Raw genomic sequence first — 14208 nt, forward strand, 5'->3', positions numbered from 1 at the left:
CACTCCTTTCTGACTCGGTTATTTATTTATTTATTTATTGTCCTTCAACAGAGAATAGAATCTCCAATTACAGAAGGTACATAATATAGATAGTTCATATAATCAGGGCCGGCGCCAGAAGTTTTACCGCCCTGGGCGGTGCTTTTACATGCCGCCCTTTTATTATTTTCTTTCTCAAATTTTGCCGCCCCTGTATTTTCTTTTTTAAATTTTGCCGCCCCTGTATTTTCTTTTTTAAATTTTGCCGCCCTGGGCGGTGGCACGGCTCGACCCCCCCTCGCGCCGGCCCTGCATATAATAGGCCTATAATATTATACATAATAGTGAATATAATGATACTGACAAATTCCTGTAGATATCTGACAAAGACAATAATAACTATCGTAAGAGTATAAACCGTTAAACGTGAAGAGTATTACAAGAAACCATTAACAGTCAAATAATTGGTTTACACATGTATATGCAAATACATGTATTCACATTCTAATACAATATATTTTTCAACTTCTTTGTATACAGAGACAGAGGTAATGCTATATCTAGATCTTTGTTTAATACTGATATGCTATTAAACCTACTGCACATTCTATATAATGGTGAGCCTTTATACATTTCAGTTCTTGGAACATCTACAGTCAACAGATGTCGCTTACGTAGATAGCCTGGTCTAGCATTGAGTCCAATTTTTTGTAAGAAATTACTATTGTCAACATAAGAATTCATAATTTTATAGAGAAATAATTGTTGGAAAAACTCACGTCTGTTACTCAAACTGATATAGTTAAATTTATCTAGAAGGGTTTTATACGATATTTTGTTTCTTATAGCGGAAGCTCCCATTGTCTTAAAATAAAGGTACCTTAGGAATTTCTTTTGAATACTTTCTATTTTATCCTGAAGAGATTTATAATATGGAGCCCAAACAACGCATGTATATTCTAGTTTGGTCCGAACCAAGCTATTATACACCATAGATATAGCTACAACATCATTTAAATTTCTGGTGTTCCGTATAATGAAACCAAGCTGTCTATAGGCATAAAGAACCACTTCAGTGATATGGTTATCAAATGATAAATTGCGTGTAATTTTTACCCCTAAATCTTTACATGTGGTAATTTCTTCCATGTTTTCACCATTAAGAGTATATGAATAACAATTAATACGGTCTTTCGCTCTTGACATTATCATAAATGCACATTTTGAAATATTAAGGTTAAGCTTATTTTCTACACTCCATTTATATATTAAATCAAGATCTTCTTGCAGTTCTATTGTATCTGTAATACACCTTACTTCTTTATATAATTTTACATCGTCTGCATACATAAGGTATTTGGAATGTTTTATTGAGAACTGTAAGTCATTAATATACAATAGAAAAAATAATGGACCCAGATTTGATCCTTGAGGTACTCCCGAGGTAGCTACGTATTCTAATGATTTCGATTGTTTGTATTGAACAAAATATTTCCTTCTAGATAAGTATGATTTAATTAAATTTAAAAAAGGTTGAGTTAATCCATATGATGATAATTTATTTAAAAGTATGCTATGATTTATTTTGTCAAAGGCTTTACTAAAATCCAAGTAAATCGTGTGTGTACTAGTTTTATTTGAGAATGAACTGTGTATATCTTGAACGAAATTAATTAAATTTGTAGTTGTTGATCGACCAGGGTAAAATCCATGTTGATTTACATCTATAAAGCATTTTACATGATTAAAAATTCTGCTATATAGGATATGTTCCAAAACCTTCGCCGGAGCGCAAATTACAGCAACTGGCCTGTAATTTTCAATATTGGACGTATCACCCGACTTACATATAGGACAAATTCGTGTTATTTTCCAGTCTTCAGGAAATACTTGAGTCTTTATTATAAGATTAAAGATTGCACATAGCGGTCGCATTAAGATATTTGAACATGCTTTTAGCAAATATGGAGGTATTCCATCTGGACCACATGAGCGTTTTGGTTTCAGTTTTCTTATAGCACTTTTATACTCAACATCAGTAATTAAGCCTAATGATAACGAGTTCGGTGACAAAGGTAGAATATTTTCGTGATGTGTATCTTGTACAGAGCTATCTGTGTACACAGATTGAAAATATCTAGCAAATCTAGCAAATCGCATTCGTGCTTTTTAGTGGCCACCTAGCACAAGTTGATTCATGCCTTAGCTCCTCATTTAAAAGAAACCTTAAAATACACTAACCGTCTGCTCGAGTAATGCCCAAAATTCATTTCAAAGACTGTCCATTGACTGAAAAAACTTCATCCAAAAAAACTGAAAATGGATAGAAAGAAAAGCAATATTTGGAGCGTATATGACATACGAAGTGATGAATCAGTAAACTGCAAGTACTGTGGTAAAAACTATAAACACGCAAATGTAAATGAAATGTCAGACCATGTGAATAAATGTTTTAGGAGTCCTGAAAGTCTAAAGAAAACAATTTAAAAATATTTACAAGGGAGAAGTTTGTCTGATTGTTGGCAAAATACTGGGACAAAACAAGTGAATGAAAGTGTATAACCTACGTCAAGTTGTAGTAACAATAAAAGCATTTATGACTCTTTAGTGACGAGGCTGGCTGATAAAACTTTGATGCAGTTTCATGTATGAAGACTTCCTCCATCAATGTACAAAGTTCATCTATTAGCATTACCACTTTTATGGATAAAATGACAGCTGATGAAAACGTAAGTAGCCTATATATGGATACCGTAACACATGTAAATTATTGAGTTAATTAGCTCACACGCACATCACATATCAAGTTAACTTTAGGGTCGAGCGATAAAGGAGTAGTTTGCTGGCTTGCAATGTCTATAAGTTGTCTAAAAGTTCAGATAAAAATTGCAAATGGGAAAGGACAGTTAACTACTTATGTAATAAATTCAACAATTAATTCTTTATATATGACATTGCATTTACCCTAGCCCAGTGCAAGTGTTTCCTATTAATGCATAAGTAATTTTATTTCATATAATTGAAGGGCTTAACATATGACCTTGTAAAACGAGTCAAAGAGCGATGGCTGAAAATGGGTTGGTAAAACAATTTCAAAGTATTTTCAAATAGCTTATATTTTGCAAAATAATAGCCACATGGTCAAATCAGTTAAAAACTTTAGGGACAACTTGATGCACAGTGTAGTGAAATGCAAACACAGTTGTGTGTAGAGCTACAAGATTCGAAGTATCTAAATCTTCAATCCGACGTAATGAGGGAGGTTGGAGTAATGTTCATATGAGAGAATAATCAATTTCAATATTACAAACGTCCATCCAATATTTGTTCATTTTTTCAACACAAAAGTTAACCGTCATACTGCTGAGTGCATTAGAGATCAGCAATTTGAGATAATTAAAAATACGGTTCCAGCGAATTGTTTGTTCTGGTGATAATGCAACAAATGTGCAGAAGGCTTTTCTCTTATCCAAAAGAATGTATCTCCATTTGCAACCATTGTCATGTGTAGCACACACGTTGAACCTTGTCTGCAGTGATATTTTGAAGTGTTCTTCAATTTCATTTATGGCAAATGTTGTAGACATCATTAAAACGGTTGGAAATACTCAGGTCTTGAATGTACTTTTTCATTCAATTAACAATGAGAAAAACATACATACTTCTCTTACTCTTCCATGTAAAACCCGTTGGGGAAGCTACTTAAAATCTCTTGAAAGTTTGAAAGCTTTAAAAGTCATCCTACAGAACTTAGCTGTTCATGAAACTACTGCACGATATACAGCAATTATCAAAGACCACAAAGCAACGTTGCTTGATGATGTGGTTTTCTGGGTGACAATCGAAAAGCTAATATATGTTCTTAAGCCAATAGTGTCCTGGATAAATATATTAGTCTGATGAATGTAATATGCATCGAGTTTTTCCTGCTGTCAAAAAAATCGAAAAGCAACTAAGAAAGGCTCTTCCGGAATGCCCGTTGTCCAAAGCAGAAGAAGAAAATATTCTTAATAATTTCGAAAGCAGAAAAGCTCAAGCACTGCAACCGATCCACTATGTCGCAGCAGTGCTAGATCCATAATCACAAGGGTTTGACGACTCCAGAACAATATGTCGATGGATTGTAGTTCATAACACAAGGTTGCAGAAAATATGCAGAATATATGTAAATGTTATAAAGGATTTCGCACATTACAAGATAAAGAAAAGTTTGTGAGGCGAGAAGTTCATTTGGATAAGTTCTGCTGAAATGTACCCAGTAATTTGGTGGCAAGTTTTGTGTGGAAGTACTCATTATCTGAAGTCGCACAGCGGATATTAACAGCATCGGTATCATCAGCCGCCACAGAAGGTCGGCGCCACCTTTAGTACCTTCTCAAAAATTCATACAAAGTCAAGAAATAGACTGACTGCTTCCAGAGCCGGAAAAATTGCCTATATAGAGCTTATAACTGGAAGTTGCATCACCGGGAAAAGAAGCCAAAGGTATCGACACAGCGTAAAGAGACTGAGAAGACTCTAGAGTCAGAGCAGCAGAAAATAAGTTATCGGGAGATACAAGTTCAACACACTTGTAATGCACCATGGTAGTAAGAAAACGGAGAACCCTTGAAGAAAACAATGACAGTGACAATTCTTCGGTGTGAGAGATGATGGAGACATTACCAGCGATGATTCCATATATTCATTTCGTGTATCCGATGAATCTAATGAGTAATCTTGGTAGAAATGCCATCTCATAACGAGATAACGTTTTGCCCTTATGTGTATAGAATATTTCGAGAACGTTACTAAGTCCTGAATGTTCTGTAATTCTTTTGTATTTTATTAGCTTGATGCTGCCAATTGAGGTCTTTGAAACCAGAGAAAACTAACTGAATTTTGACCAATTCTAAATTAAAGAATGAAATCATTGAATTAGGCGTATGACTTTGATACCACCCAATCAGAAACTAATTAAAGAAACTGACGTAACCGTCATGTGAAGTCCATTATCCAATGGTATTTTATCTATTTTGTTTCCAAGAATGATAATTTCTCGCAAAATATGAAAATGCAGTTACTTCATTCTTGCTTCAGACAACTCACATTTTATTATATTTTGATGTCCAGCTAGCAAGTGTAGTGAAGTGTGAAAGTCCTCGCATATACTCCCACTCCTACTGTGTTCCATTTGTAGTTATTAAAGCATGTATGATGTAAAAGAAAATATATTTCAAATCATGTCTGTTGTAATGACTTGTCGCCAATAGTCACTTATAGAATGTAAATTAAAAGAAAAGCCCTTATCTGCGTTCCGTGTACTTGTTTAGTTGTACTTACTTGTAGAGAAAATAAATGTAGTCTTTTTCAGAGTCATCAGTTCTTAAAAATATGTTTTCTGGACAAATATCAAAACAGGAACGACCACATAACTCATATCTATTAGTGAAAATAATAAATTTAATGCCTTCTGACATTTGGTGTAGCTTCTACTGGATCTACTGTTACTTTTTCATTATTTTTATATACTGCTCAAGAACGTCTGTATCACATATATGATTGAAAAGGAAAAAAACCCTTATATTTACCCAATTTGGGTAAATACCTGGGTATTTACCCAAGGTAAATACCCAAAAAATATTTACCGGTAAAAATCTTATCACTAGTGTTGATAGGGGCATTCTTTTATGTGACCCTCGGTTTTTACAATTATGAAAAAGGATTACGCCTGAAAATGTTAATTTATACATATATGCAGGCCTGCTGTTGAGTCTGCTCTCTGTCTACCACTTCTCAAGCGAATTGTACATTTGAGTGTTATTTTAAAGCCCTTTAGTATCTATGGCTCAGACCATGCACTCTACATATAATGAACAAATACCACGGCTTTAATTTTGGACAAGACAGGGGCATGATCTCATGTACTTTCTTTGAGTATGCATAGTATAAGATGTTGGCCTCGTTCTGTAAGCAAAACAATCAGCTTGATACCTATAAATTACCTTAAGGATGAAAGCTGATATTTCTTCACCAACTTTAGGGAACACATATATGCACTTCTACATAATAATTATTTACTGAAAATACATAGATTTAATTTATAAGTAATAAAGAAACAGAACTCACCTTTCCGCGCTCTACTGCAACATTCAACTTCTTTGCCTTAGTCCCAGAATTCTCATTCCTAAACTTCAGCTAACAACGACGCAACGAATCGCGTGACACATCTGTTAGTGAGACAAATTCATTATCACACAAGTCCATTATCTGGATGCACAACAAATGGAATTGACAATATTTAAACGAAATATATAACTTTAGATCTCTCCGTTCAATTTCTTAATTTCAGAATTGGCGACAAACTCCCGATGTAGGGGAGGAAAAAATGCCGACAAATATTGGCAGTCCTTTTCTGGACGACTTTGATTATCGGGCCGATATCGGTTAATCGTACCAAAAAGGATGTTTTTCCCGACAATTTCGAACATAGGGCCATACGTACTACATTAAGACCACAACTAGCAGTTCTTCTTGCCGATTGGTGCTATCTGCAATGATATATCGGATCATACAGTATGTGGAACAAAGGATGGTCGGATAAGCAAGACCATGCTGTATTGGTGTTTCACGCACCTAAACTTGTAAAATGTTTGTATAAACAATTATCTTTCACTCTTTAGCTAAATTTGTGGGTACGATCGCACACCTTGCCTCATAAAGTATAGTCTTATAAAGAAAAAAAAACTTTTTTTTAACCTAAAAGCTAAAGAGAAGCCAACTTCAATAATTTAGTTTTATCCTTTTTTAATAATGGCAAACTAGTCCATTTCATCACGATAAATCAGGTTTGGTACTAACATGTCTTCTTCTGTCCGTATATATCCTTCAAACATTGTTGGAGACAAAATTGTTCTCCTCCCAAGAAAACAGGATGAGAGAAGCAATAGAACACCATGAACTGAAAACAATAGCTATTACCAATAGTACTCTAATCCTGGATAAATACGTCATTACATCAAAATATCAATAAGCTGACCTTATTATATTGCTTCGGTTCTTATTAACATGAAAATTATAATGTTTTGTAAAAAAAAAAAGAAAGAATGAGATAGGATGGGATTCGTTGGTAAAATAACTACGAGTCCGCCACCTAACCACGGAGGCAACGTTGTGTTTGCTCTTTTTTCTTAAGAAATAATCTTCGTAAACATGGTGCGTATCGCTTCGAACCTTAAGATAAGAGTTTTTCTGTTTAATTCTATATTTTCGAACGACATCTTAGTTACAGAATCTAATTTATATTTGGCAGGCAATCTACACACTAGGTTTTAACCAATAAATGCAACATTTTACTCCACTATCCAGTTCCTTGATCGAACTCCTTGACTCCCCTACTGAATTCTTTCCGCAAATGTGCTCTGCTACTGAAAAAATCCCTAGAAAGCATCGCTGCCAGTATATACAAAACCAAGCATAATTTTGTTTTTGCTTATATTTTTATTATTTTATTATACTTTTTGAAAATATCTCCTTAGATGGATTGCTTTCTATTATATCCACATACTAATTAGTGAATTTTACCCATAAACGTGAGGAAAAGGAATATATGGGAAAAAACGTGAGTTGCAGTATACGCGCAATTTTTTATTTCGCATGGGAGTACGTCCGTCTGTCTGTCAACAGCAAAACGGCAAAAGCTGTCGACAAGCCGTTTTCAAGGATTGATTCAGCGTTCAAAACATATAGACCAACGGTCAAGGGGGTGATAACTCTCCCCCCTAGGGAACTTTTGCTACTATATTAGAAATGTTCCTTAGTGTCCCTAGAATCAAAAAATAGTTGTTAGTCAACATATAATTGTAACACCTGGGTCCTGAGGTCCTTAACCCTTTAGCACCCGTGTATGTATACATACATCGATGGGATCTCTCTAAATAACCGTAGGTCAGACCGTTAGGGCAACACTGGAACACGTTATATCTCAATCGATTTATACGGCTGTAGGTTTTCAGTTTACGTAATAAAATTGACATTTCTGTGTACAAAGGAAAACTAATGGAGGGATATTTAACAAAATTTCCCCTAAAAAGGTCCCTTCTTGCCATTCTTTTAGTTACTACGTGGCAACACTGCAAACTACGTGAACAATAAAATGCATTTATGGATTCCATTTCATGCTTAACTTACACTGAAAATTTCATCTTGATTGAACAAATAGCAGCAGAGGAAAGTTTGTTCTTTTTATAGTTTTCACAAAGTTCATAATAATAAATATTCATGGAAGTACGAGTATTACTTTGTGTCAATATTTTGACCGTCGGTGCAACACTGGAACAAGTTATACCTCGATCGATTTGGAAGAGTGTAGGCTCTCAGTGTACGCAACCAACGAGAATTTCTGCTTACAAAGATAAAATAATGGAGGGATATTTAAGCAAATTTCCCTTAAAAAGTCCCTTCTCGCGATTCATTTAGTTATTACGTGACAACATTGCAAATTGGGGAATAAAAAATGTATTTAGGTATTCTGTTTTATGTTCAACTTAAACTGAAAATTTCGTCTTGATCCATCAAATAGCAGCAGAGGAGATATGTATTTTATATTCTTCACAGGCTCAGGGTTAGTGTTGTGTATAGACACAGGATCATTTGCAAACAATCACTTCTCGTTTTCGGATACCGTTTCGTTTTATGGTTTCGTTCGTTAAGTCTGAAACTAATGGCTAGTCTGAAGATATTTCTCTTTGAGTAGAGGGTTAACGGGCGAAATTGAATCTATTCGAGGAAGGTTGAAATATGTATCAGAAACAGCATCATGGCAGCATTTACCGTTTATTCTATATGGAAACCACTTTCGAAACTGGACGGAATAGCAAATTTGAACTATCTTCGTTTTCGGTAAAGTACATTGGATAGTCGTGAAAGTTGTGTTAAGAGGCTGAATCGTTTGGAAACAAATATTTCTCGTTATATTACAATATTCGGTCTATACCGATAAACGCTGAAATTGGAAATAGTTAATTTGAACCAATTAATGTTTGAAAAGAATTAAATAAAATGATGGAACCTATTCTTTGAAGGTTGAACCAATTGCAAGAAAACGTTTCTCAATATTTTTTAAAACCATTTTGCCCTGACACCTGTTCAGAGACGGACGCACGAGGGAATCCCGTTCTAGAAGACTGTCGTCACTTACACACGGCATAGTTTTAGTCCAAAATCCTGCGTTTCTATTCATGTACGTTATGAAAAAGACCATACAATTGACAACTATGTATATGGTTTAAAGAAATTAGTCGTGATATTGAGCCAGATATGAAACGAGTTCTGGTATGCCTGTTCTAAAATGTAATGTAAAAATTTGCGCGTGTTCAAATAAAGCAACTACAATTTTATTATCAGGCTTTCTATTTTTTTATCAGGATAATAATCCATAGGTCATTTTTGAAACAGGTGCTAATACATAATAAGTGGCCAAATACGTGATTGAACAGAGTTTGTACGTCCAGAAAACTGATACCACCGGCACCAACAGTGAGTAAAATGTTTTGCTGCATAACACACACGCGAAGAAATTTTCTGAATAAAGGAAAAATAATGCATTGTTGTGTAAGCAAAAAGTGTTATGGCATCGATCGATATTTTCTGCGAATATAGCCTTACCTAATCACTGCTAACCCATGACCACCAACATTGAAATAAATAAATAATTAATTATTAATAAATGCGAGCATATAGAAATTCATTTTGATCAAAAGATATGAGTGTAAACATGTATAACGAAACCTAATTTAATCTACCCTTATCGATGAACAAATTACTAAAGATAACATACAAGAAACGCAAGAAAACAAATATTAATAATATATGTAAAGATACCGAAACATATTTAGAAATAAAAATATTTCACCTGGCGACTTGAACCCGCAACCATTCATTCCAGAGTTAACCCTCTGACCACCGAGTCAACCATGCAAGTATTGGTTTGTCCATTGTATTTACTGTGCAAAAGGCGAAACTAAATCAAGATGTAAATTATTACGTAAAAATCTCCGTACTATACACGGTATAGCCCATTAAAGATCACATTACTGCCACAGGAATAATGCACGCAGTCAAAGGAAACAGAAGTGTGAAGATATTTGAACAAACTTAGCTTCCACTAACCACTGATCAACAAAATTTAAGATAATCTACAAGAAAAGCAAAAAAAGGGGTAAATAAATAAATAAATAAATGAAAAATAACAAAAGAATTTGTTTTGAGGGTAAAAAGTATCTTGTAGCAACCGACATTTGAACGATGGTTATTTCATAGGATAACACGACACGGTACCGACGTTCTCATGTGAGAGCTTGCAAATAGCAATTTCGATGTTTTATTAACACTGAACATATATTACTTAACAAAGCTACTAAATGATTCACACATGGATTAATGGTGAGAACACTTCTATCAAGAGATGAGCCTGGCTTCTCAGATTTATAAAATGACATTTCTAATCATCTTTGAAGAACTAGTGCGAATATCGTAAATTTAGGAAATCACTCTTTAAATTCCCGATTCCTTCCTCTTCACCCCAACTATAGGTTGGTGGGCAACATGGAAAATTTGAACCTTTTCTCTCCCTTGGGAGATCAGTTTCATACCTTGATAAAGTCTCCTCCTCGTAACTGATTATGTATTGTATCCTTGGTTTTCCTCTTCATGATATTCCCATTGTCTTTATTTCTATCAGCACGGTGATCCAATAGTAGTGCCGAATAAGATGGCCCTGCATGCTGTTTCTTCTTTTTCCTATTATTTTCATCATGTGTCGTCCTTCATTACTTTCCTTTAGTCTTTGTTCAATCCCTTTCTTTCGGTCCATGATATGTGCAGAAGTGTGCGCTAAAACGTCATTTCTCACAGCAAATCCTCGGTTAGTCCTACATATATGGAGGTGCAACAGTGCGATCTGAAGATTGTGGATTAACTTTTGCTTGATCTTGATCTACTGATCAAATGCTTTCTTCTGAAGCCAGATGTTAAACCATAGATGCATAAAGAACGTAAATAAAATTCAAACTTCAAATGAAACCGGGGGGCAACTCCATGGTAGTATGGAGTTTTATGGCTGATTTAAACATACGCCTTAGATTGTGTAGCTACGGGGACAGCTTGTAAGACTCATTCCAAATGTTCTCAGTTCTATTCGCAGCCTGGAATTAGAATTTGTTTCTCAGGAAATTAAACATTGTAAATTATGTTCGCTATTGTTAATATAAAAAGATTTATTCCATAGGGAAAAAGAAAAAGATGGGGCAGGAGGAAAATGCAGGTTGTCTATGCTTAAGTGTTAAAATTTCGTTGTTCTGCCCATGCTTTCTCTGTCTCTACATGATGTATATTATTATATACAATTTCTTTGCATTAATTGTCATTTCTCAGAATTCAACGTGAATGCAATTTATACTTTCTATCTAGTGTTTATTTAAGTGATGCCGAAATATTCATTCTTTCTTGTTTCAATTGGAGAAATATTCTGGCATGTCATGTATTGATACATGCATGTATTGTCATGTTTGGTGTAAAGCTATCAGACATAATGATACAAGTCAACTGGAGTAAGAAACTACTATTGCTTAGAACGTCAACCTCCTTAAACTTTAGCGGTTAGCTGAATAGGACAGGAGATAAAAAGTTGGATTTAAAAGAAGAAATTAACGAACATTGTAAAAGTAATTGGAAAAATTTATATTTGTAATGTAGCTAAATAGAATCATCGAAAAAGAAATACTTAACATGGTAAAACTTATCCAGAAAGAAGAAATTGGAATAATATATTCCGACTATTAAAATTATGAAAGGAAAAAGAATTAAACAAAGAAATAATGAAAATTGTTACAGATCATGGTTCCTTTAATTATTATAATAAAAGAATAAATATCGAATATGATTAAACATGCTACTATATAGAAGACCAAACGCCGAAAGAAATCAGCGTCGGACCAACCTAGCGGCCCACGGCTTGCGCTCCCTACAAGCAACGGCTTTTATGTCAAAGATAGTGATGTACTGCGTGATCGTTCTTCTGAAGTTTGAATCCACAGAGATAAACTAATCTACGTATGTGACTACTCATAATTTGTGATTTGTAATTTGTGATATTCAACTATTTAATTTGAAGTTCAGGCCCAAGTTTGAACATTTAAAAATTTCGTTCTTAAGCGATATTCTGCACATTTCACGTTGTAGCACTGTTCTCCCGGATGTGTAGGCGTTAATCAGAAATACTCCATTAAACATTTCTTTTCAAACATAAAAGTTACTAAATTGCCTTAAGCAATCTTGATGAGTCAGTACGGTACCTGTGTTTCGACAAATTTCCAAACCTGGAAGAGTATTATGGAATAGCTGTCATTTTGCTGCGTTGACTGTGTTTTGTTTTGGAAGAAGGAGGTAAGATTATACCGTATAAGAGCTGTAGAGAGTAGTTCATAACCTTAGCTTTCAAGATTTGTGTTTCTTTAAGATTCCTAAATGCAATGGTTTCATGGTGAAATTCAAGCTCAAAACGTAATAGTCTGTCAACAAAGGTAAGATCGTTAGGTCGCTTGATTAATTTTGTGCTTTTAAGTTTGTTAAAGTTGGGTTCTGCGCTAAAGTACAGTTACTATTGAGGGGAATACAGTTACTATTTCTCCGGATATTCCTGACTGGGCATGTACTATTCATTTCACTCAATTTGCTTGTTTGGAAATAGTTCGTCAAGTGTAGGTTCGTTTTGCTAATGATTACAAAAGAAAGTAGTATCCGAATTATATGCTGGCAAGTCATGATAGTTATTATTTATTGTCACATCACATACAGTTTTGATATTTCGTGACCTTCACATCACACCAAGTTAAAATATAAAGGAATTGTTTAACAAATTTTTCATTACGATAAACAAGTATTAAAAATTTCATTCAAAAGACCTTGATGATTCCCATAGTACTTGGATACAAAATTGAAAATACCTATATTGCATCCGTTAGTGCGCTCCAGTTCTGAAACAGCGTTGTTCATCACGGAGAATTTTCCTCCGGGTCATTTCACACGAGGTATCGTCAATAAGGTAGCACTAGTTTAGCAAAAGCAATATTGTTGTAAGCCAAGAGTTTCGTAAGAAACTGGGTCTCGAGCGTAGCGGGAAGTTGTAGGGAAAGTGGGGAATTGGAGAGAGGGAGGTGCCGAAGGGAGATACGTTTCGCTGTTATCAGCTCAAATAAACTTATAACATTATTGTTATAGGCTCTTTAATCAACCCTTGTACATACAGAATGATTTCTTGGAATCAGTGCTTGCCGGGACGTAATTCCTCGAAGAGCAGAACTGCGGAATTCCTCCCTCACAAGCGTTTATGTGTGTGTGTGCTTCTTGCCTACCTCGCTCTTCGCGCAGCCTAATTTGGGAGAGAAACTCAGAACAGTATGATGCTTCCACCCACCGCTGTGCAAGCTAAAGTGCGAAGTAACGAACTACATTTTATAATTTTAATATTTGCTATTAAATAGTTATTGTTCATCTTAATTTGTGTGCAAGTGTAATCATTATAATATTAACAACACAAGAATCAATGTATTAGTTCCTATGAGAGGAACAACTGCTTAAAAACTGAATGTTTTGGTACAAATACTTTCTCGTCAAGAAGTGTATTCATATACAACTATTGTCTGTGCAGGATGCAATGCTGGGCGAGCAGTGGGTACAGCATATGAACTAATTTACACGTCGTCCCAGCTAAGTATATAAATTAATAATTGTTGTGTTATAACCACAATTTAAGTGGTGAAATGGTGCTCCAAGTGGCTAAAATCATTTAGATTGCAACATAAAAGTGAATTAACTCAAAAATTGGCTCTAAGAAAATTAACAGGTAGTGAAATGAAAGTAATAAATAAAACCACGTAATTTACTTACGCAAAAAACTATACCAATATCAACTTCTCATCCAAAATGCGATAAAGATGAAATCCGCCAACAAAGAAGAATATTTTTAGTGAAGTTGTATATCGTCAATGGATTGTGAAACGAATATGTGCGAGGAGAATCGAGCAAACAATGCACAATTTTCCTATCTCCAATGGATAAGTTTTCTTACTGTGAACAGTGCTTACGTTTTTCCGTAAACAAACTTACATAATCGAAAGTGTTCGCGAAGTCGTATCGCGGCCGTATTCCGCTTGTCTATACATAAAGGGAAACGGAGGTTCATGAAATTTG

The 14208-nt window shown here is 34.7% G+C and overlaps 1 protein-coding gene across 1 annotated transcript in view; it reads right to left on the reverse strand.

Annotated features, from left to right (window-relative positions):
* LOC145691075 (uncharacterized) overlaps nt 1-14208 on the reverse strand; it is a 45332-nt gene that overhangs the window by 16003 nt on the left and 15121 nt on the right. Inside the window, exon 2 of the mRNA XM_081766739.1 lies at nt 6088-6188. The gene's annotated coding sequence lies outside the window, so the exon portion shown is untranslated. The remainder of the gene's footprint in view (nt 1-6087; nt 6189-14208) is intronic.

Source organism: Thermobia domestica, chromosome 7 (assembly GCF_964235325.1).
Source record: "Thermobia domestica chromosome 7, izTheDome1.hap1.1, whole genome shotgun sequence".
Classification (NCBI taxonomy): domain Eukaryota; kingdom Metazoa; phylum Arthropoda; class Insecta; order Zygentoma; family Lepismatidae; genus Thermobia; species Thermobia domestica.